At 38.7% G+C, this 22,825-nt stretch overlaps 1 protein-coding gene and 1 long non-coding RNA gene across 3 annotated transcripts in view; one reads left to right on the top strand and one right to left on the bottom strand.

Moving 5' to 3' along the window:
* Positions 1–7,318, top strand: part of LOC129442335 (uncharacterized) — a 48,552-nt gene extending 41,234 nt beyond the window's left edge. Inside the window, exon 3 of the long non-coding RNA XR_008643838.2 lies at positions 6,716–7,318. This is a non-coding gene — a long non-coding RNA (uncharacterized lncRNA). The remainder of the gene's footprint in view (positions 1–6,715) is intronic.
* The window catches only part of tox (thymocyte selection-associated high mobility group box), a 70,927-nt gene that overhangs the window by 35,541 nt on the left and 12,561 nt on the right, over positions 1–22,825 (bottom strand). The window lies entirely within an intron of this gene.

Genomic DNA, 22,825 nt, shown 5'->3' with positions numbered 1-22,825 from the left:
ACATGGGTTTCAGCTGTCACATTCCTTGTGTCAGCCACTCTTGAACCACAGACAGCGTCAGAAGCGCCTTGCTTTTGGACTGCTGCAGAGTGGTCCAAAGTTATGTTCTCTGATGAAAGTAAATTTAGCGTTTCCTTTGGAAATCAGGGTCTCAGAATCAGGGTCTTCCACAGTCAGTGATAGTTTGGGGTGCCATGTCATCTGCTGGTGTTGGTCTACGGCACTGGTCACCAATCCTGGTCCTGGAGGCCCGGTGTCTGCAGAGTTTAGCTCCAACCCTAATGAAACACACCTGAAGCAGCTAATTAAGGTGATTCAGGTGTGTTTGATTAGGGTTGGAGCTAAACTCTGCAGAGACACCGGCCCTCCAGGACCAGGATTGGTGACCACTGGTCTACAGTGTTTTCTGAGGTCCAAGGTCACCCCAGACGTATACCAGGACGTTTTAGAGCACTTTATGCTTCCTGCTGCTGACCAACTTTATGGAGATGCAGATTTCATTTTCCAACAGGACTTGGCACCTGCACACAGTGCCAAAGCTACCAGTACCTGGTTTAAGGACCGTGGTATCCCTGCTCTTAACTCTTTCACCGCCAGCATTTTTCATGATTTTCACAAAAGTTTAATGCCTTCCAGAAAATGCTCCTTTTTAAATATATAAACATATAATATATAAAATAAAAGAACAGACCCTCTGCTTTCAAACAAAAAAATCAGTTTCATCCTACCTTCATGTGTTCTGTTTTTATCACCTCTCAAACATGGGTAGGTTTCATCAAAAACAGCAAATTTTGAGCAAAAAGCTGAGATAATTCCATTTTTGTGAATTTGATAGAGATCAGATGCAGAGCGATCTTTAAAACATACATGGACTTACAGCTGTTTGCCCTAGGGCAATACTTCCGGTTTTTATAAGTTGCGGAAGAGGGGAAAGAGTTAATTGGCCAGAAAACTCGCCTGACCTTAACCCCATAGAAAATCTATGGGGTATTATGAAGAGGAAGATGTGATATGCCAGACCCAACAATGCAGAAGAGCTGAAGACCACTATAAGAGCAACCTGTTTGTTCACCATCTTACACTGTCTGAAAAAGTGGTCCAAAAATTGTCCCAAGATGTCACTGGGGCATGTACCCTTTAAAAAGGTCCTAATATGTAACATTTAGTACAGATTTGGTACCAAAATGTAGCTTTGAGGTACTAATATGAACTATTCAGGGGCAAAAGTGTACTCTTTGAAAGGGTACTGCCCAGTGGCAGCTAGGGACCATTTATTGCCTATTTTTTCTGACAGTAGAGCCCATCGCAACACATTATTGCCATCTGTGAAAGGTGCATTATATTTTGGATCTTCTGGTTGCGAGTGTGTCTATGACGCCTTATAATGCCTATGATTCCTATGAAGGCAGCGTAGTAGGTTTTGAAACAGAGCCAGTGTCTTAAAGCCAACGAACAAGCATTAAACCAAGTATATATGCAGTGTAAATGATATCTTTAGAAACTTAAGAACAACACAAAATCCTGTGTATGCCATTATTTTTGATTATCCTTGATTAATACAACCTCATCCTATTTTAATGTTGCTCTTTCCCATCTCCCACTCAAATGGCAGCCAGTTATTTATAACTGGAGCTTCACAACAAATCCATTTTTATAAAAAGTCTCTCTTTATGTTCTCACTGCCGTGACCTTTCACATATCTCTCTATGTGTTCATGCGCTGTTCTATCTGCTTAGCTCTTTACCCTCTATCAGACACTATTTGCATATGAATGTACCAGTGGAAAGTGTGAGGCAGCGTTAGGTGAAAAAGTGAAACCTATCAAACTGACACCAAATCCCTCCAGCAACAGTTGGCCAATGCACCCCCTCAACTACACCCAAAAGGTGCAAAAACAAACCTGTGCAAACTCAACTTTCTAAGTTTTTCTTTGATTTGTCTCAATCTTGTGTCTATCTATCTATCTATCTATCTATCTATCTATCTATCTATCTATCTATCTATCTATCTATCTATCTATCTATCTATCTATCTATCTATCTATCTATCCTAAAGCAACAGGTCCGTGAGTATGACAGGGCCGCATGTCAAAATAAACAACACTTTCAGTGCGAAAAGAAAGAAGGTATCTGTGCGAGCAGGTCAACAAACGACTACAATGTGCATTCGGCAGCTGCCGCGCTGATGCAAATGAGCTATCAAATAACAAAAACAACAAAAACAAAACAGGGCCTAATAGCTGCGGGACTGTAAATCGATCCCATCCACACTCCGCCCCGAGCGTCTGGCAGCTTCACAGGAAGCTTAGGTAAAAGAAATTGATCCCAACTGACATGACCACATGCTAACAAATTCCTCATTATGATTAATAGGAAGATCTCCTCTGGGGGAGGAGGGTAATGACATGCTAGTATTCTCCCAGAATAATATTAGAAAGACTGTGGCAACACTTATTAGCACTGTAATTAAACTGTTCATCCTTAAACGACTCCTCTGGTTCAGAATGACGGGGCCTACGGGGCAAAGAGTGTACGGGGACTGATCTGTGGCCAGGAATTCGTTCGTTCGCTAATGCCTGTATTTATCTTACAAGGGTTTCGCTGTTAATTGATTCTAATTAGCGTCACAAGAGGGTCTCAGCGTTGACGCTCGATCAGAATGAGGTGTTTAAAAAACTTGTATTTGATTCTCGTGTGAGACCCCAAGGTTCCTCAATTAATTAACATGTGTATGATTAGACGACCGAAGCTGCTACCTGTTAAACATCTGCATCCTTTTGTCAATGTGAACTGAGTTACATAAAATATTCGGACTATGTTTGATTCATCTCAGAAGCACAGAAGAACACACAAATGTACCAATCTAACATGGCTTACTCACTGACTGTTATTGTATTATTTCGTACTATTGTATTACTTGGTACTTCGTTAAAGTTCGTAAAGTTATTGGGGTGGTTTCGCAGACAGGGATTAGTTTAAGCCAGGACTAGACCTTAATTAAATTAGAATATTTAAAGGTGCAGTGTGTAACTTTTAGAAGGATCTAATGACAGAAATGCAATATAATATACATAACTATATTATCAGTGGTGTACAAAGACCTTACATAATAAACCATATTGGTTTTATTACCTTATAATGAGCTGCTTTTCTCTACATACACCACACGTCAGCTTACATGGAAGTCGCCATTTTGTGCCGCCATGTTTCTACAGTGGCCCTAAACAGACAAACTGCTTTACAGAGCGCGTTTTGTCACTACTATATTTTGTCTTAGACGACAACATATTTATCCTCTAGCGGCTACCTCTCTATGCGTTTCGGTGAACGGTGGACTGAGTCGTTGGTTGCAATTCACAATCTCACTGCTAGATGCCGCTAAAATCTACATACTGCACCTTTAAGTCATTTTTAAAAGCATAATTTATAAATAAACACTACTGGTGTGCATCTTGAGATATTTTAAGATATGTCAGAGCAAGTTGTTTTCGATCAAGACAACACTAACATCTAAGTTAGTCTAGGCTTAAGCCCTGTCTGGGAAACTGCCTCAAAAAGTTCTATAGTAATAAAGTATAGTTTGAAAATATCTTTCCAGATGTGTATGGCTTTTATTAAGGATTTTCATTTATTATATACGAGGAGCTCAGATGCAAAACCCTCTAACGGTACATTCACACAGAGCGATCTGATTGGCTGACGCACGTGTTGGTGCTTGAAAAGTTAAACTGCCGCGAGCAACAGCAGTGACGCAACGTTGACGGATCCACAATTCATTTCGGCAACGCATGATCTCACCCATTAAAAGTAAATGAGAAGCGTTAACGCGTGTGAACGTTATTCCCGTGTGAATGTACCGTACACTGTAAAAAATACTTTGCTGCCTTAACATTTTTTGTTAAATCAACTCAGATTTACAAGTCATGTCAACAGAGATGAGTTGACACAACTTATAAAATATAGTTGAGAAAAGTCAACTTAATTCATAATTCATAACAGTTCACTCACCTGTAGTTATAACAACTCATCTCTAGTCAAGATAAATAATAGTAAGTTGAAATGACTTGTAAAACCAAGTTGATTCAACAAAAAATTTTAAGGCAGCAAAGTATTTTTCACAGTGTAAGTGCTTCTGACATGTTTTCTTGGAAATTAGCATTTTTTTATCGGGTTCTTGTGTTTAGGTTCAGTATTTTCACTTTAACGGCAACGATAAGATTATTTGTTAGAAATTAAAATGCCTTATTTTCACAAATGTCACTTTCATTGGTATTTAACAAATTTGACTTTCGCTGCAAAACCCTCACAATTCTTTGGTTGCCAAATCACTTAAGATGCAAGTAGAAATTATGTAAAAATGAAGAAACTGAACCACACATTAGGGGGCGCTGTGATCCATGCAGCTGGAACATTTGTATGTTGTATTTATGTCAAAGTACACAAGGGACCCAAGTTTGAATGTGATCCATGGTCATGTTGTGAGTCATCGTTCATCCAATTCATCTTCTGTGCACTTAGAGGACTTTGCTGAAAAATTGTGTGATTTTTGATTTGAATTGAATGGTGTAATATTGGATCAGTTATTTAGTTATCAGTTATGAGGCTCTCATCCTGGCCTCAACCTCCCAACATATACAAAGACAAAATGTATATGATCTGCCTAAACCTATAAAACCGTTGTATGATTATAACTCCACCCACCCGGCTCTACCTCACCCTGAAAAGCACTTTTCCTGGCATACAGTGTTATATAAGAGTACCAGCTATTGAGGAGGAAGGTACTAAGGCATCCTGCCAACACTAAGCACTGACCAGCTCTAAGAACAACTCTCTATTAAAATATATGAGGAACGTCTGTTCCTTTAATTTAAAGCATTTACCACTTTACCGCTGGGCAGGGACATGATTCTGAAGCCGAAATCTGTGAAGCTGGAAAGATCTTAAACCTTTATATTTTATGTTGCAATTAAGATTATTACTCTGAGTGAAATACTCTACCTGAATGGCCACTCCACCTAATGATATTGTCCTGCATTCACCAAATAACCAAACAATCCAGTGAAACATATTTCACAGATTTTCCTAAACTAAACTAAAATTATTGGTCGTATCAGCATAACATTCTATTGATTTATGCACAGCAGGCTGAAAAAACATACATTTGACAAAAAAGACGACTTATTCAGATTTCTGTTCGCAGCTAAACTTATATTTGATTTAGTAAGTTTCCATATTGTGTATACAGTAATACAATAATAGCTACGAAATGTTACACTTGCTGTATGAGGAAAAAAAGAGGATTTGTAAATGAGCACATTATGCAAAAAAAGGTGCAAAATATATGCATGTGTTGAATTATGAAACAATTACAATTTGAATGTGCTAATGAGAATTAATGTTTGTGTCATTCTCCTGAAGTCATCCTGAAATGTGTCTACTTTTTTTTTTAAACTTATAAAATCACATTTTGAGGTGTTGAATTCCAACTCAAATCTCATCAATTTCACATTCATACCATTTGTGTGTAACTCAAACCTAATCTTTCTCATCAAAATGAACCCATTAAATCAACTCCTGAAAGAAATGCTCCCTCTCCTTCAACAAGAACCATAATTTTATGCAAATGTTATACAATAATCTGTATTCTATATCTGAGCATGGTAATGAGATTGGTTGCTCTACATTATTCATATTGTACGTATCCAATATAAACAGATATCATAGGAGGGGGGAAGGGGACAGACATACAATGCTACAGATGTATTGGTGACTGAATAGATTTTAACATTTTTAAGTCCTATAATTTCTAAATCTAAACCTCCCATGTTTTTTCGTTTTGTTGAAACTATAAAGATAACAAAGATACATTTCCTGCAAAAGTGAAGGCTCTCTTGTTTCAACACCATTCTATCTGGTTTTGCAGCACCCAATCAAAATGGCTGCCATTCAGGAAGAAGGGTAATGAGATACGAGTGCAATGGAATGCTCTGTGCTGAATATAATCATGCAACTTGCGTGCAATCAATGCGTCCCGCATCATCTCCTATGATTGCCTGCCGTACGGACGCGGCTAACGTTTCCACACAGACGCGATGCACTTTTCGCAGCCATGTATCATGTTTGACTTCTACGACTTTGTAAATGGCAAAAAATATAAAATGATCCCAGAAACAAATAAGAAAAGAGGAGCCAATTGAATATATTTGTTGAACAGTGAGACCATTATTTTGATGTTTATAGCTCTTGGCAGATCTTGTAGATTTCTTTTTTATTGGATGCTGTATATTGACCCCTTTGTCAAATTGGCTTTATGCATTTGCTTCTCTGGCACTGGATGATATGTCTAGAAGTGACATATCTCCTGCTCAGTGATACATACTGTAATCAAATAGAACGAATCCTATTTCTGGCATTGCACCTGTGCTCAGACTTTATTGCTGCGCTGTACTCATCATTTCATGTGACGCAGATGTGAATGACATTATCTTTTTTTCTCAAATGTTTTAGTGCGCTAAAGCTTTCGGTCCTTAAACGCAGTTGTTCGACAGGAATGCAAAACAGGGCGCGATTTTTAATAAGACAGCTTCTCTCATATCGTAAGTGCACATTATATGAAAGAAAACATTTTTGCTGCACCAACTAAGATGCTTTGTGTGTGTGTGTGTGTGTCTCTCTCTCTCTCTCTCTCTCTCTCTCTCTCTCTCTCAAATGTCCAGATGTGAATCAGAGCTTTTATTTTTTTTAGGAGACTGGAACCAATTTCATTCCTCATCAGTTTCTTATGGAAGGTCAGAGTATGGGAAAATCAAACTGCGAATGTGTATTCTTTCCACACCCTGTGGTTTAAATGCACTCACTACTCAGCACCATGCTCATTTTCGTCCCCTTTTATGTTGGAGCTGCTGGAATATATGGGGCCCCTAAAATATCTATTATAAAAACCTCTTGAACTGACAGAAATGGATATAATGCATTTTTCAAAGTGCTAATGCGGTTCTTAAACATGAAATATTCCAGGGCTGCGTTTTTATCTCTGCATTTGATTTTTCCAACATCTAAAAGCTTATGTGTTGTTATCACTCATAGTAAAGCTGTTTTAATTTTATTTGGGATAAATTGCCATGCAGAAAAATGTAAATACTCTACAAAACAATATGCTGAAGTATAATAAAACATGGACTTACAAACACTGTATTTTAATCATTATTCATGTATTATATTGCAGTTTGTTACTTAAGTCAGTGGTTCTCAAACTTTTTCAGTGTGCAGCCCCCCTTGTGTTCAGTGCATCCCCCCCAAAGAAAATTTATGACATAAAACTTAAAATTGCAATTAAACAAAACATAATAAATTATGCAATGTAGTGTTGTTCAACAGTAGCATTATTTTTCTAAGATTTATTTACACAGAATTTATGATACATTAATTTATTTTATAAAATGCGATTAAACCAGCCAACCCCCCCCCCCCCTCCTAGTTTGAGAACCACTGACTTAAAGGCGCTCTAAGCTAATCTGTGTGACGTCACTTTTTGTTGATGTTTGAACTGTTTTCAAACAAACGGAGCGTAGCTAACTCCTCCCCCTCCCCCTCCCTTCCGTGCTTTCATGAACGCGCCCAACCCCCAAGCTCAAATCCTTCTTGTCGTTTATTGGCTGGAACAATTTGTTATGGTTTCTGTTTGTAGGTTTGGCCACTTTGTTTTTATTGCAGTTTGTGGAGCCTGGGCTGTCTACAGAGATCGCGTTTTTACAGTTTGATCAGCGGACAGGCAGCAAGCAGATAGTGAGGAGATGTTTGCTGTATGTAACAAAAAAATTGTTATGGTCTAAAACGCGTGAATTCGCTTAGAGCACCTTTAAGTACACAATAGCAACCAAATTGTGTCCTGATATTACTTTTACACAAAATAGTTATATGAAAATAATTATAAGCAACAAACCCCTTAATATTGCCTTATTTTTGTCCAGTAATGGTTACAGTGGATATTGTTTTGTCTGAACTAAAAATATGTTTTGCTCTACATTGGTTAAATATCTACTTCTGAAAACTCTTTCCCTGCCCCATTTTCAAAACATACATGGAACGATGCTTTATATAAATACATTTCACTTCTGCTGCATATACAGTATAATAGGGATGGGCACGATTGCTGGACTACTCGGACGTGGCATCGATAATCGATCACGAAAACGATAATCATGTGGGTTTATTTATTTATTGTAGTTATGGCGGCATTTGGATGTCTGGTTAGCATTACAAGCGCATGTGGTAGTAAAGACTGGGTGAGTCACGTGTTTGACGTTGTGTTGAGCTATGTCGGCGTATGACATCAGTAACGTTAACATGCATGATTCAAAAACAAACAGATAAAGTCTGCGCACCCGCGCTGCGGCAACCGCGAATCCGCGCAATTCTGTGAAGCCGAACACACCTCACATCACTGAGGCACTATGGTTTAAAAGGATGCCGTGATTTTGGGATTCACTTCGGTATGACGAAAATACAGTCAGTCAGATGCAAAATGTACAGCGCCGTCACAAGTTCCCTCATATCATCTCATATTTAAACATCAAACTTCAAGAGATACCACCAGAGAGCAATACGAGCATTATCTTGACTGAGTGGACAGGTAAAAGGACAACACAACACAGCTATTTGCTAAAATGATAGCAAAAGACTTAATGTTATGAAGCTTATGCTTTGACTGGATGTGTTTAAAAGCACACAGTTATGGTGCACATACACAACGGGAGTTAAACTTTAGTAAAAATTTAGTTTAAGTCTTGCATTTTGTGCGGATATATGCACGTTGTATAATACATTTAGGTTGCATATTAGGCTTAATATTATGTAGAGTGCGTCATATAGAAAGGGTTAAATTTATTAACCCTTTAGTTTTACTTCATCACGCAGCTTTTCTTGTTAGAGGTTTCTGTTAAAATCATTTAATCAGTCCCTCCAGAAAAATGCGATTGTGCGATCGCGCGATATATTGTATAATCAGCCAAAGTCCGCATATTTATGTGGGGCTGCATTTTTTCCAAATACGACGCACTTTTTTTAAATTACATATTTCCGCGCACAAAATATGCGGGGCTTGCATGATTTCATAATCTCTGCATTTTCGTAGCAAAAAGTCACATATATATTAGCAGAAAGTTGAAAAATGTTGCATTTACTTCCCAAAAGCGCAGCCGTGTCCTCTGTTGCCATGGGAACGTTATGAAGTGACGTGGTTATGTGACGTGAACATCATTGCAGCTTTTGCAAGTTTCCACAGTTTTTGCAAGTTCCGCAATTCCATTGCATAAATATCCCGCATATTCCATCGCATTTTTAAAGAAAACGTGCCGCAAAATCAAGGATTTTTGCCCGCAACAATCACAAAAAAACTCTGCGTTTTTCTGGAAGGACTGTTTAATTCATTAATAATCTAGTATGTGTTCATTTTTCTGTCATAGTTTTTTTCAAAATTAAGTTTTATTTGAGTGTATTTAATAAAAATATTTTAATTTTCACCGTGACGTATACGCCCCACCTCTTTGTTTGCTCCGCCCCCAGTTAATTAAGTACTCGTTTTTCAGACCTATGGATTAATCGAAATGAAAAATTATGTGAAATACCTTAAATTCTGCAGTGTTATAGTAGATCACCAATCAAATGTGAGCCTGTCTGTGAAATCTAGGCTAAAGTCTCATAACCTAATTATTAGAAGCATCAATGATTTCAATTATTGACTTCACATTGATTTCAATGTTTGACATGACATCAGTCAATATTAAACATAACAAGGTTATATTTTCACTGAACGTTCTTTACATTATGCAGAATGGTTTTTGTAGAAAACTGTAAATCGCTAAAGAATGATTTTAAGCTGGGTTTTCACAGACAGGGTTACAAATAAGCAAATGTGTTACATCAACCGTGCCAACTCTTTTGTCCAAAATGTCAAATGTCCTTGTTTCCATTAAAGCATGCAAGATCCTGTGATTACATGGATTTCTAGGATGGATTATATAATGTTGTTTTGCATACAAATACTAAAAATCAATTTAATATCTCACTCAACATTATTGTATTGTATTCAGTTGTAAAATGCATAACAGCTTAATTTAATGTCCCCAGACTTTACTGACGCACTTTTATAACCATTTAACCTTTCAGACCTCCAGTTGACTTTCCTGTCTGAACATGCTAAAAAGCGCCACTATGTTGGTCAATAAAAATATATTCATCTTACTTCTCGCAACATGCTAATGCTTTCTTGGAGACGTGCCACAAATGCTCTCCGTTTCATTTGCGATCAGCAGATGCTCATGCGATGAACAGTATCAACATTCAAACGTACAACTCCGGTGTAATTAGTCACTGGTGAACTTCACTTTCTAAACATGTCAACGTTTATAAAACACAGATAGGCAAGAGAAATGCGACCGTAATGACACGCAGCCGAGTAAATGTAGGGGTGATAAAGGAGAGGTTTTCTCATGGTTTCATTTCAGCTGAAATCTAAAGGTCAAACGCAGTTACTAAAAGCAATAGTTCTGAGTCGCACACTCAAAAGCAGCTCCCGTGTCGAAAATTATAGCTTATTCCCCAGATATGAGTGCATTATGATTTCTTTTATATTAAAATAAGGAAATAAAAAAATTACTCAATAGGAGGCACTGTCGATAGCAACCACTCCTCAGAGAGAGGAACATGCAGGGGTTTGTTGTCAAACCAAATTACACACATTCTTTCCATGGATAAACCGTAGCCTGAATAATAAGCAGCCACAAAAGTGGGTCAGGGTCGTCATGGAGAGAAATAGAGGCAGAGAGAGAGAGAGAGAGATAGGAAAAGAAGAGAGAGAGACATAGAGATTGAGAGACGGAGAAGGCGGGGGTGTTTCTCTCTTTGCTCCCTAGCATTCAATATCAAGAGTGGCAGTCATCTTTGACTTCAAATCATTCCTCTGATGAATAACCTTTGTCTGTACTGCATTACGGCACAAAGTGATTTCTTTTCCCCCCTCCTCAAAATGGCAATTTTCTGAGAGCCTGAAGCTGAACAGAAAGCGTCTTCATCCGTGTTCCACCACTGTAATTTATTACAGTGAGCTAGAGTGACTTTCATGACTACCTATAGAGGCACTCTGATATTAGGCCCACAGATGAAGATGAAGTATAAATCACTGCCTAGCTCTTATTGAATTGGTACGATTTCGTGTCGAGCCGAGGAACCATGTTGGGCTTTTCCCTTGCGCTTTGCCTCCAAGCTGTTGTGCGGATTTATTTTAGAATGCATTACCCGTAATGCAGGTATTCATTTCTATCAGTTGATTGCTGATTGAACATAGGTGGAAACTCCATGCTGAGAGACAAACGCTGACGAGAAACCACCCTCCTATGTTACAATTATCTTCACAATGGCCCGACATAGATCTGTGAAGAATGGCAGTTTATATTTGAATGGTAATTTGTATAAGGGGGAATAACAGGGTGACGCAGCGCTCCTGTTCCAGACGAGAAACGGGCACAATGTCCGCGGAAAAAGACAGCTTAGCGTCTGGGAAACATTTTGACTTCAATGGTTTAATGATTCATGAATGATGATGATGACATATTGCTTTTCTGCTCGCCCCCAAAAAAATGAAAATTCTGTTATTTACTCACCCTCAAACCTGCATGACAAGTGATTCATTTTAAAAGAATCAAAAAGATTCATTTTTGAACACTTTTTATATATATCGTCCCTGTCCGATGAAAACCACATATGTCCATTTTGCCGATTTTGAGATTTTTCGACGGATTGAATGTCCAGGTTCATTTTCGTATACAGTATGCTTCACATATCTAAATGGCCAATGAAAAGTTCTGAAATCATGTCATCTGATTTTCACGTATATACATTTGGTGTCAATCACGCCGCGTATCTCCCGCCCTGTGGAAGCATCTCGCCGGTCTCGTGAAGTTTCATCGGAGCTCAGCACCGGATAGCCGAAGAAAATTCTGTTATTTACTCACCCTCAAACCTGCATGACAAGTGATTCATTTTAAAAGAATCAAAAAGATTCATTTTTGAAGAACATCCCGGACAGTTTTTATATATATCGTCGCTGTCTGATGAAACCGCGTATGTCCATTTAGCCGATTTTGAGATTTTTCGACGGATTGAATGTCCAGGTTCATTTCCGTATACAGTATGCTTCACATATCTAAATGGCCAATGAAAAGTTGTGAAATCATGTCATCTGATTTTAACGTATATCCATTTGGTGTCAATCACGCCGTGTATCTCCCGCCCTGTGGAAGCATCTCGCCGGTCTCGTGAAGTTTCATCGGAGCTCAGCACCGCATAGCCGAAGAAAATTCTGTTATTTACTCACCCTCAAACCTGCATGACAAGTGATTCATTTTAAAAGAATCAAAAAGATTCATTTTTGAAGAACATCTTTTTATATATATCGTCGCTGTCCGATGAAAAGTCCATTTTGCCGATTTTGAGATTTTTCGACGGATTGAATGTCCAGGTTCATTTCCGTATACAGTATGCTTCACATATCTAAATGGCCAATGAAAAGTTGTGAAATCATGTTATCTGATTTTCACGTATATCCATTTGGTGTCAATCACACCGCGTATCTCCCGCCATGTGGAAGCATCTCGCCGGTCTCGTGAAGTTTCATCGAAGCTCAGCACCGGATAGACGAATAAACATAGCCTGACTTTCCTTCATCGAGCTAAACGTTTCCCCCCTGACGCCAGACGTACGTCTAGGAGTGACAAAATTACAGTAGGACTGTGCAAACAAAGTATCTGTCTAGCATTACCATGTCAGTGTATTGATTCATTGTCCCTTCATAGTTTGCAAGATACAGTTAATAAATGTATAAATAATATTAAATAAACTAAGCGTATTTAATAAACTAAGACGTAGGCTACTTAATAAACTGAGCGTATTCATCTGTCAATATGAAACGCGACTTGGCCATTCTAATTAATAATCAGAAGAACGCGTATCGACCACCGTTACTGTAAAATATGCACGTATGCCCATTTAAACTCAATTTTGGTCAAATGTGGATTATATCATTACACTGGCAAGAATATGGTTACATGTAATGATGCCGTACCAAGTATACATTCAACAGCTTTTGAAATACAGTGTTTTTTCACTTCCTGAAAAGTAACCGTTTTGGACATACGTGAGTTTCATCGGGCAGCGACGATATAGTGAAAGTGGATGGGCTGTCAAGGTGTAAAATGACAAAAAGCACCATAAAAGTATCATGAAAGTGGTCCATATGACTTATGCGCTATATTTAAAGCTTTGTGCGAGGATCAAACCTAAATGGTGCTTTTTAGCATTTAGGACCTTGACAGCCTCTATTACAATTGAGTTGCCAAGAAATTCAGGATGAAGAAAACAACCTTTTCTTGTATTTAGAATAACACGAGGGTTAACAAATGGCTGAATTTTCATTTATTCTGGAAGTGCTTTATCACTTAAACCACTTGTGGTGTTGGTCACTGGTGCCAGCACAATTAAAGCAAAAGCGTCAATTAGCTTTTAAACCATTAGAGAACCTCTAATGTCTGTTTCTTATAACCAGGTCTTTAGATACGCTTCAACACTGAATCTCATCTAAAACAGAGCTGACCTGAAAAAAAAGGATGGGGGATAAAAATGATTAAGTTTCAGAGTGAGCAGCCAGTGGCTTGTTAAATATCCTTTCACACTGAGACAAAATTACAGTGTATCATAATTTACTGCCTCAGGAATCCCGATGGAGGTAAATTAAGGCATATTTCACTAGAGACCAATAGATGGTGACATGACCACTTAATTGCTTAATTTTACGATCGGTTGAGGGGAAAATTTGGTTTGATAAGGCTGTTTGAACAAGTGTTTTCTAGCACCGAAAGCCCAAAGACAACATTTACACTCCTTGTTTGTCTTCGGTGTCTGTTTCGTTTCTATATTTTGATAAATGGTGCAGATTTTGGTGCAGCTGTGTGGGGTCAACAGTGTTTAACACGTGTGGGAGAGTGTTTAAATGTATCTGCTCACTTGAGGATGTTTGCAGCTGAAAGGTAGGTCACGTTATTTTTATCTCAACAGGAGTTTTTTGTGTGTTTGTGTATGTGTGCTAGTTTCAGGGCTGCGATGGTGTCTGAGATGCAGTCCGACATGTGTCTACACCAATGTCCCACAATGCACTTCAACCACAAAGCAGCTAGCTGTAGACATGAAACCTCTTTATGACATCCTACCGTTACAAAACACCACACTGGACCACTGTCACCGGCCGCAAAACACTTATATGAGCTATATGTAATGTGCATCTGAGGTATCAAAGAGAACCTCCTATTAGAATAATAACATAATTGAAGTCTGTGTATTGAAAACACCTGCGTTAGTGAGACTACATTAAGGAAGACCGGTCCATTTTGTATTACATGGACAGGGAAATGAGCTGTAGTGCTGGCAGTCATTCCCTAGCTTGACTATGAGAGCAGTGCATGAGTAATTTATGTAGGGTAGTATTTCTGAAACAAGGACCCTTGAGAAATCTAATCACTCTCCACAGACTCTAAGAATCTGTCTTGGTGTATCAAGAAAATTGACACAAAAGACGCAGAATTTTCTTAGCATCCTTGTTTCGGGGAGGTATAAGCTACTCTAAACCGCGGTAATCTCCGAACTGATAGACCCCAATAAATGTCAACAGGTGCGATACATTGAAAGGATTAACATTTTTCTGCCTGTATCTTAATACACGGAGAAAAAACAGACAACAAGGAGGCAGGAGCCAGCATGACCTGGGTGGACGGCTGCCAACAGCCAGCTGAAAGGGCTGCAATTTCAACTATTATGCTGGGGAAAAAACCCTGTGCCAAGACCCATTACATGAAATTGAATTTAACCTCCAATATGATTAATTCAGATGTTAGGTTTACTTTTTTCGTACCTTACGGCTAAGTGCCACACGTGGTGGCTTAATAAAATATGAATCTTCCTTGCTATAAATTAGGACGCGGGCTCATCACACCTGATTGGCGTAAATAAGATCACTCGCTGAATTAACAGGCTATTTTTATCGACTGCATATGTTAGTAAATAAATACGTAATGAACTCTTGCGTTTGCATTTATTTAAGTCAAACATACAGATTTAATCAAAAACACAAAAAGCCACAAAGAGAATCATGTTAATTTTCCTCCTAATTTACAAAACATAAAAGACAATTAAGTGGAATATCCGGGTAAATCAGTCCGCTAATCCATCATTTAACATGACACTAAGGGTGACGCGAGGTTCGTCGCGACCAGTGATGATGACAAATCAAATAGGGGGATGTTCATTAAGAGAGGCCCCTCCCCAAATCTCCCAAAGAAACGTAAGTATCCGGGGGGAGAAGCAACAGCCTCGAGCACGCTACTCTGCTTAACAAAAGCTCCCAGCAGGAGCTGACCGGATTCACACATCGGCTCCTGTATTTGAACCCGGTACAATGAGCCACTGTGTTCTCATCATCAGCACAGTTTCAGTCAACAGCACAGCAGTGCTACACATCCCCAGAGCTGCCCTGCCTTTTACAGTGACACGACACAAGAGACCAGGAATGTTATCAGTAGTGGACACACTTAGGAAAAAATATTCCAAGCATCTGCCCCACATTTGTTCTGTTCAATCCATAGCTCATGCTTTACATTCATATCTTATCACACGCATACAAACATTCATGCACTATTGTATTCTGTTTGTCTGTGTCAATTAGTGATGGGAATTTTACTGGCATTTCTCAATTTAAAATTTATTAGAGTAATAGTTGTTTTTAATTCAAGCTTATTCTACATTCTTTGACAGATAAAGTCCTTATGAAATCAAAATCGAAGTTTTTTGCTTTTAGTATCAATGTGTTAATATTAATTATATCTATGAACTGATGTACTAGAAAACATTAACAAATTTGCATTCAAAAGATATAAGCATTGAACAGTTAAGGGGGTCGCACACCAGACGCGCAGCTCAGCGCCGCGTCGCGTCTAGGACAACTCGGAGGTATCGTACACCAGAAGTGCACATTAAAGCAACACACCAAAGAGTTTTTTTTACCTTAAAATAACGTTTCCGAAAATGTTTTAGTCGAAACAGGCTGAACGGCATTTTCACATTTGCTTTGCAGCCATCTATTGGCCAAAACCGCACTAAAGAAGTTTCCAACCGTCGGGTTGCGGTCCTGTAGTTCGAGTGAAAACTACAAAAACTTGCTTTACGGCAGACCTACAATCCAATCAGAGCCAGCTATGCTGCAGTATTTACGACAGTGGTAATGGACAGTTACGCTTCTAACCTGTAGGGGGAGCAAAGAGCAAAAACTCTTTAGTGTTGCTTTAAATAGCGCAAAATACAGCGAATGTTAAACGTTAATGATTTGGAAAAAATATGATGACATTTAATGTTAAACTATGTGAGTGCCGCTCTGTGGCGTGACAGGGATTTGAGCAACTTCCTGAGTCATAGCTGGCCGCCGCGGGCAGGCGCCACCTGTCAGCACTGGGCGTATACTTATAGAAAACAATGTGTTTGTTTGTTTTTAAACGGCGCGCTGTGTGTCCGGTGTGCGACCCCCTTTACAGTCTCTCGCCTCCACTAATACGGATCAACTGTTTTTATGACATCATTCTGCACTTCAGCTTCTCATCAGATTCCAGGCTGTCAGGTAAACTAAATGCTATTGGCTATTTTAAAGTGCACCTATTTCATTGTAAAAAATTTTTTTATTTTGTGTATTTGGTATAATACAATGTGTTTGCGTGGTTTATGGTTCAAAAAACATTATTTTCCACATACCGTACATTTTTGTAGCTCCAGATTTCACTCTCTTCCTGAAAAGCACAGATTTGTCCCTGATTGGCCAGCTAATCAGTACATTGTGATTGGCCTGAATGTATGAACCTTTTGCATTTCATTAACATGTACTAATACACACGTACAAAGGAAATGTAAAATCGTGAATAGGACCATAGGGGCTCTTTAAAAAGGGGAGGGGCCACTTCAAACTCCTTCCTTACTTCCTTTTCAGTGGAAATACTGGCCATATACTGAACAAAGTTGTGCATTTCAACACTCTGCTCATGGTTGGGTAACAACAACAACAACAACCCAGCATAAGAAGTTTATTTATAACTCAACAGTGTGTGCTGTCCAATATTTACTCAGCCGTGGGTTAAAAACAACCCAACATATTTTAGAGTAAAGGCACTTCTTTTTAAATTTATCCAAATTTGCTTTTTTGCACAATGTTAGTGTGTGTTTGTTTCATAATTTATATTTTGCTACAGATGGAGTTTTGGAAAGGTTGCATCTTGCATCACACCAAATCTGTATCTGTAATATTTTGTCTCTTGCAACAATTTTAAATAAACACAATTAATAAAACGACTGATTATAAATGTCTGCAGATTGCTCAAGAATTGAGTACCACTGAGAGTTTCAGAAAGTGTTTAAATGATTGATAGGACTTAGTGTTAAGCTCAACCTAAGATGCATTTTTGTGAGCTTTAAAGCAAATTGTCATCTCTTGGCCTGTTGCTATGGCGCTACATACTTCCTCTGCAGCTGCCGCCCTGGTGTGGTGGGTGATAAGCATCGGGGATGCTGGGACACAAGCTCTCCTTTCTGAACGCATGACCACAATCACTTCCTGTTCATTACCTTCCCTGCTAAGAAAACATGTAGGAATTAATGCGGCCTGACCAATGAGCCACCGCTGAAAACATATACGCCGAAAAACAAGCTTGGACACTACCAGGCACAAACATCCTATTATGTGCCAATCATCCAAACCTGTTGTCGACGTTCGCTTATTAACGCAAAAACATAAGGGTTCGCTAAATCCAGTCTGACTGCTGCGTTTATGCTAAGGCACAATAACAGCTCCTCCATTAGCATGCAGGTCTTGTTCCCTGTCAGGAAATAAAGATTGCTTTATTGATACATGCTGTTGCCATGACAAGCATCCACCACAAGATCCATTTGGTGCAAGATTTCGGCATCCTGAGCAATCACACAAATCTGGCTAATGTGTTTCGGGCCGATGGGCATCACACGGGTCTCCATGGCGTTACCGGGCTTGCACCTGTATCCTTAACACTATTATCAGCTCAATCTTTATTGTGTTTTTTAACTAAATTGATTAGGGGTAAACTTGAAAACAAAGTTTTATCTACTTTTATGTGTCATTTTTCTCTTTCTTTAATAATGGTGCTTTGGATGCCATATCTTGAACAGTACAGTAGTCTGCAAATAGCCAACATGCTAAGAGGACAAAAATATCAATTTACACTATTGATTGTGGCTGAACCTGAGCTGCGATTTTACTTTGAAGTTTCCTTTGAAAAACATGACGTATAATAATATTAATCAAGCAGAGTAATGCTTAAGAGGAGCGTACAAACATTTTAAAAAACGTAATGGGATGTTTTTATACTCGATATATATTAAAAATGCAACCATAACACCGGTAAAAGCAATTTCATGTGAGCACTTCTATCTGTCTTGTCGCAAGGATTTTATTTGCTTTCACGTTTACCTAAAAGCAACAGTTCAGCCAAAAATGAAAATTCGTTATTTATTCTCCCTTATGTTTCAAACCTGTATGCTTTTAATGTTATTCATAGAACACAAAAGGTGTTATTTATTTCTGAGAATGTATATTTATATTCAGATTTACAGAATGCAACAACAGATCATAGTGACTGCAAAAGAAAATACAAAAAAAAACACAAAAAAATAAGTCCATGAACCTCTTTAGATTTGTAGCCTGATATATAGTAATAGCATATTAGTGTGATAATGTTTTAAAATAATATTTAGATGATTCTCACTTCAGCTGAGCACTGTGAGTTTCACCCAGTGAAACTGAACGTGTCAGATGCGAGTGCGGTTGCCTGATCTTCGCTAACAGCACTAAAAGCATTAACTTCCTATCTGACAAATTTATAGGGTGCTTCATTCGTCTTCCAAGAAGCAATTCTGTGTTTTAACCACCTGTAGAAAGCTTTGTAACTTTCTCTCTCTCTCTCTCTCTCTTTCTCTCTCTCTCACCCCCCTTAATGTGCCTCAGGACCTACGGCTGTGAGGTTCATTTGTTTGTGTAGTTTTCTGTGCCCATGTTTAATTACAATGGTGCAGCTGTTCCTCATTTACACTGGGGTCATATATTTGAATGTGTGTATGTGCGTGTGTCTCTCTCTCTCTCTCTCTCTCTCTCTCTCTCTCGCTCGCTCGCTTTATCTCTCTCTCTTCAGGGCCTTGTTTGCAGAGAGCAAAACACTATGTGTGCACTTCCATCAGACTCGGATGTACAGAAATAGGGACGATTTCGTATTTAACTTATAAACCTGTACCGACTGAAATGGAAAGTAAAAAATGCATGTTATTAAAATGACAAAAGAACAATTTTCATCTTTTAAAAAACATAACACACCTGTGTAATAACGGTTTGCATTTACACGAACGAAAAGGCTTGAATCGGCATGCCTGAGGCTTGTAAAATTCATGAATTGTTTTATAGATTTATGATGACAGACCCATTTGCACTCTTATCCAAAATGGGCTAGAAACTTGTCTTTCTAGACAGATTTTAATATAGTGTGTCTTTCTTCTTACACTATAAAAAGCCCATTTTACTGCATCAGGAGCACAAGGCACTGTTTCTATTTAAAGTTATGCTGAAATGTTATGAAAGACTTCAAATAAAATAATGGTAGTGGATCAAACGCAGTTTTGTGTACGGTGATGACAGACAGTCTCATATCCAAACTAATCTAATGAAAGCATCGACCACAAAGTTTTCAAAGTGTTTCTATGAAACAAATAGGTTTGGAACCATTTTTAAGGCCATTTTCTATTCTTTCAGTGGGCAACCACGGTGAAGGTATGACTAATACAAAACAAAATTGAGTATGACTTTCTACTGGTTTCCTGTTGAAATGAGCTCCTTGTTTTCTTTGTCCGCGGCCTTTCATTTCCATTTCACTTGTAGCGGTACTGATAAGGTTTAAGTCTCTTTGAATTACCTTCTCTTTTGCTTATGAACACTGTACGCGCTTGCCGGGCTAAAATTAATTGCTCTCTTGTACGCTGCAGTCAGAGTAACAGCATATTTTCATGCCTAATTTTAGGTTCATGAGTTGAGTTGGCTGAATGTGAAAGCCTGAAAGTGTAAACACCCAAAATATGGAACATCGATCAGACTCAACCCTTTAAATAATAACTTGGGTAAATGACTTGCTTCAAAGCTTTTCACCAGACCATGAACAAGCTGAGGGAGTTTCTGTCAGAGTCAACTGTGCAATTATAACTTTAAGTCTGTTATTTTGGGTCGATTTTGACCTCAAACACAGCTGCTTGCAGCGTGGACAGAAAAATAAATATGTCTGTTAAAAACGTATATTTATTTTTTTCTCGTAAATTTTACATGTAAGGGAAATGTTAAGATAACTGTCGAGAATATGCGCACACCATAAAGCTCTTTGAAAAAAGGTTAAAGAAAATTTGTAAACGCTTGTATAAGTAAACATTAGTAAATGCATTACCTAACATGCACAATCAATATAATAGATTGTTGTTATTTATACCACGGGTCTGTTGAATGCTGTATTCTGATTGGTTGAGAAATGTTCCATGGGTACCGTATGCATTATTTTTCAATAACCGCACACCTAACTTTTAAAATGTCTTAAAAATAGGCACCAGAGCAATGTTTGTGGTAACGTGGTATAAGCGGAATAATTGACTCCGGTCCTTTGATTTATTTGAAAATAATGCACACTCGCAGTTTAATGCTGCGTTTACACCAGCCGCGGTAGAGGCGTCAAGCGCGAGTGATTTCAATGTTAAGTCAATGTGAAGACGCGTTGACGCGCGTTTGGAGGACTCGCGCCGTGGATGAGGCGTTTGGCACGGTAGAAGCAATGCCGCCTCGTTCGTGCGAATGCCGCGATTTTAACGTCTGGCGCGGTACGCGCGAATGGTATTTTGTGCATTTTGCGTTTGACACAAAATTTGCAGCTGACGCTCAAGTTGAAAAATTTAAACTTTGGCGGATTTTTACTCCGCGTTAACCAATCGTGAGCCTGCTTTCTGCTGTGGTGGCAGCCCCGCCCGGAGTCACTCATTCAACCTGAAGGAACGCTTGATATTGTCCGTAAGCAGTCACCTGGAGCTATAGTTCTTCTTACTACAAGAACCTCGCTTGGAATAGAGTCAGTGAGGACATTGGGCAACCTGGTAAGTTGTAAATACACATTTCACTTTTGAGTCACGTGACGTTTATCGACCCACACCGTTTATTTTCCCCCTATAGTAAGGTGACCAAATACAAACTAGTAACTCTTTCAATAAATGCAACATAAGCCATCTTGCATACAGACAACCGCATAGCACATGCCCCTCCCACAAGAACTGGATTTTGCCTCTGACGCGTGTCAAATGCTTGCTTTTCAATGCATTCAAACTGTTCAAGCGGCAAACTAGGCGCGGTAGATGCGATTTTGACGCCTCAAACACGTTGGTGTAAATGCAACATTACGGCACGTCGCGAATGTGCATTATTTTCTTATAATTCAATGGCCCGTCGTCAATTATTCCTTATGTAAAATGCTAACCTAACCTGTCAAATGTCTTAAAATAACCACCAGAGCAATGTTTATTGTAACATATATAAGCAGAATAATTGACTCCGGTCCTTTGAATTATTTGAAAATAATGCATACCCACGGTGTAACGGCACAAGTTGGGTTTGCATTCTTTTTCGAACAACAGCCCGTCGTCAATTATTCCTTACATATACAGTACAGTAAATTATGTGCATTAGTTTTACTGCTTGATAGTTTGTTGTTTTGCTTTACATAATATAATAATTTAAATATAATATAAATATTGTTAATTTATTATTCTTTTTTCTTCCCCGTTAAACCAAAGCAGTCTATTTAGACATGCTGTTTTGATGCTCTTGTTAATGTGGCATCACACAAACAAAGTCCTGCCCACAGCCACTGACTCACTTAATTTCACCCAAAAGCTTTTCTAAATATGTTTTTTAGCTCATTGCAGCATTAATGCGGCTAAAAGATACTATTGTCCCAGATTGTATGAATCAGATCTATTTTTAACGAAAGCAGTAGCTCATTTGCACTACTGTTTTAATAAAATATCATAAAACAAGGCTCTAAAATGTCACTCTCATAATGAAAGTGCATCACTATTAGTGCAATATTGATGTTTTAGGACCCCCCTACTTTGTGTGCATATAGGTTTTGATTACAGATAATGATAAACCACAAAGTGCAGAGTCCATTTCGATGATTATGTTCTAGAGAATAAAGGTGTGGGGTCCACCTGTTCTAGCGCTGCTGAAATGTGATCTCGCAGTGTCACAAGACAGTGATCAGGAACTCTCAGTGTGATCACAGAAGGACAGTGGACAGGCATCAAAAGACTGACAGGTGCCACTTAAACACCAAAGGCCGAGTTGAATGAAGGGAAACGCAACAGGCCATTAGTTCACCTACAGATGGGCCCACAAAAGCCAGGGTGTGTGCTTGCTTCTTCACAAAGCTGCAGTGTGTGTATCGGTACTGATGTGTGGCTGGGAGGCAGCGAAGCGAAGTCCCTCCACGCAACAGCTTCACACAATGGAGAGGCTGGCACTATTGTTGTGGCCAAAACAGCACGCAAACCACGCCAACAAACAAACACGGACAAATATGTATTTAACAGATGCTGGCCTCTGTCACACATACATAAACAGTGCAAAAACTCAAACA

Source organism: Misgurnus anguillicaudatus, chromosome 2 (assembly GCF_027580225.2).
Source record: "Misgurnus anguillicaudatus chromosome 2, ASM2758022v2, whole genome shotgun sequence".
NCBI classification, from domain to species: domain Eukaryota; kingdom Metazoa; phylum Chordata; class Actinopteri; order Cypriniformes; family Cobitidae; genus Misgurnus; species Misgurnus anguillicaudatus.
Note: the sequence above shows the minus strand (reverse complement) of the source record. Positions and strands in the feature narration are given on the sequence as shown.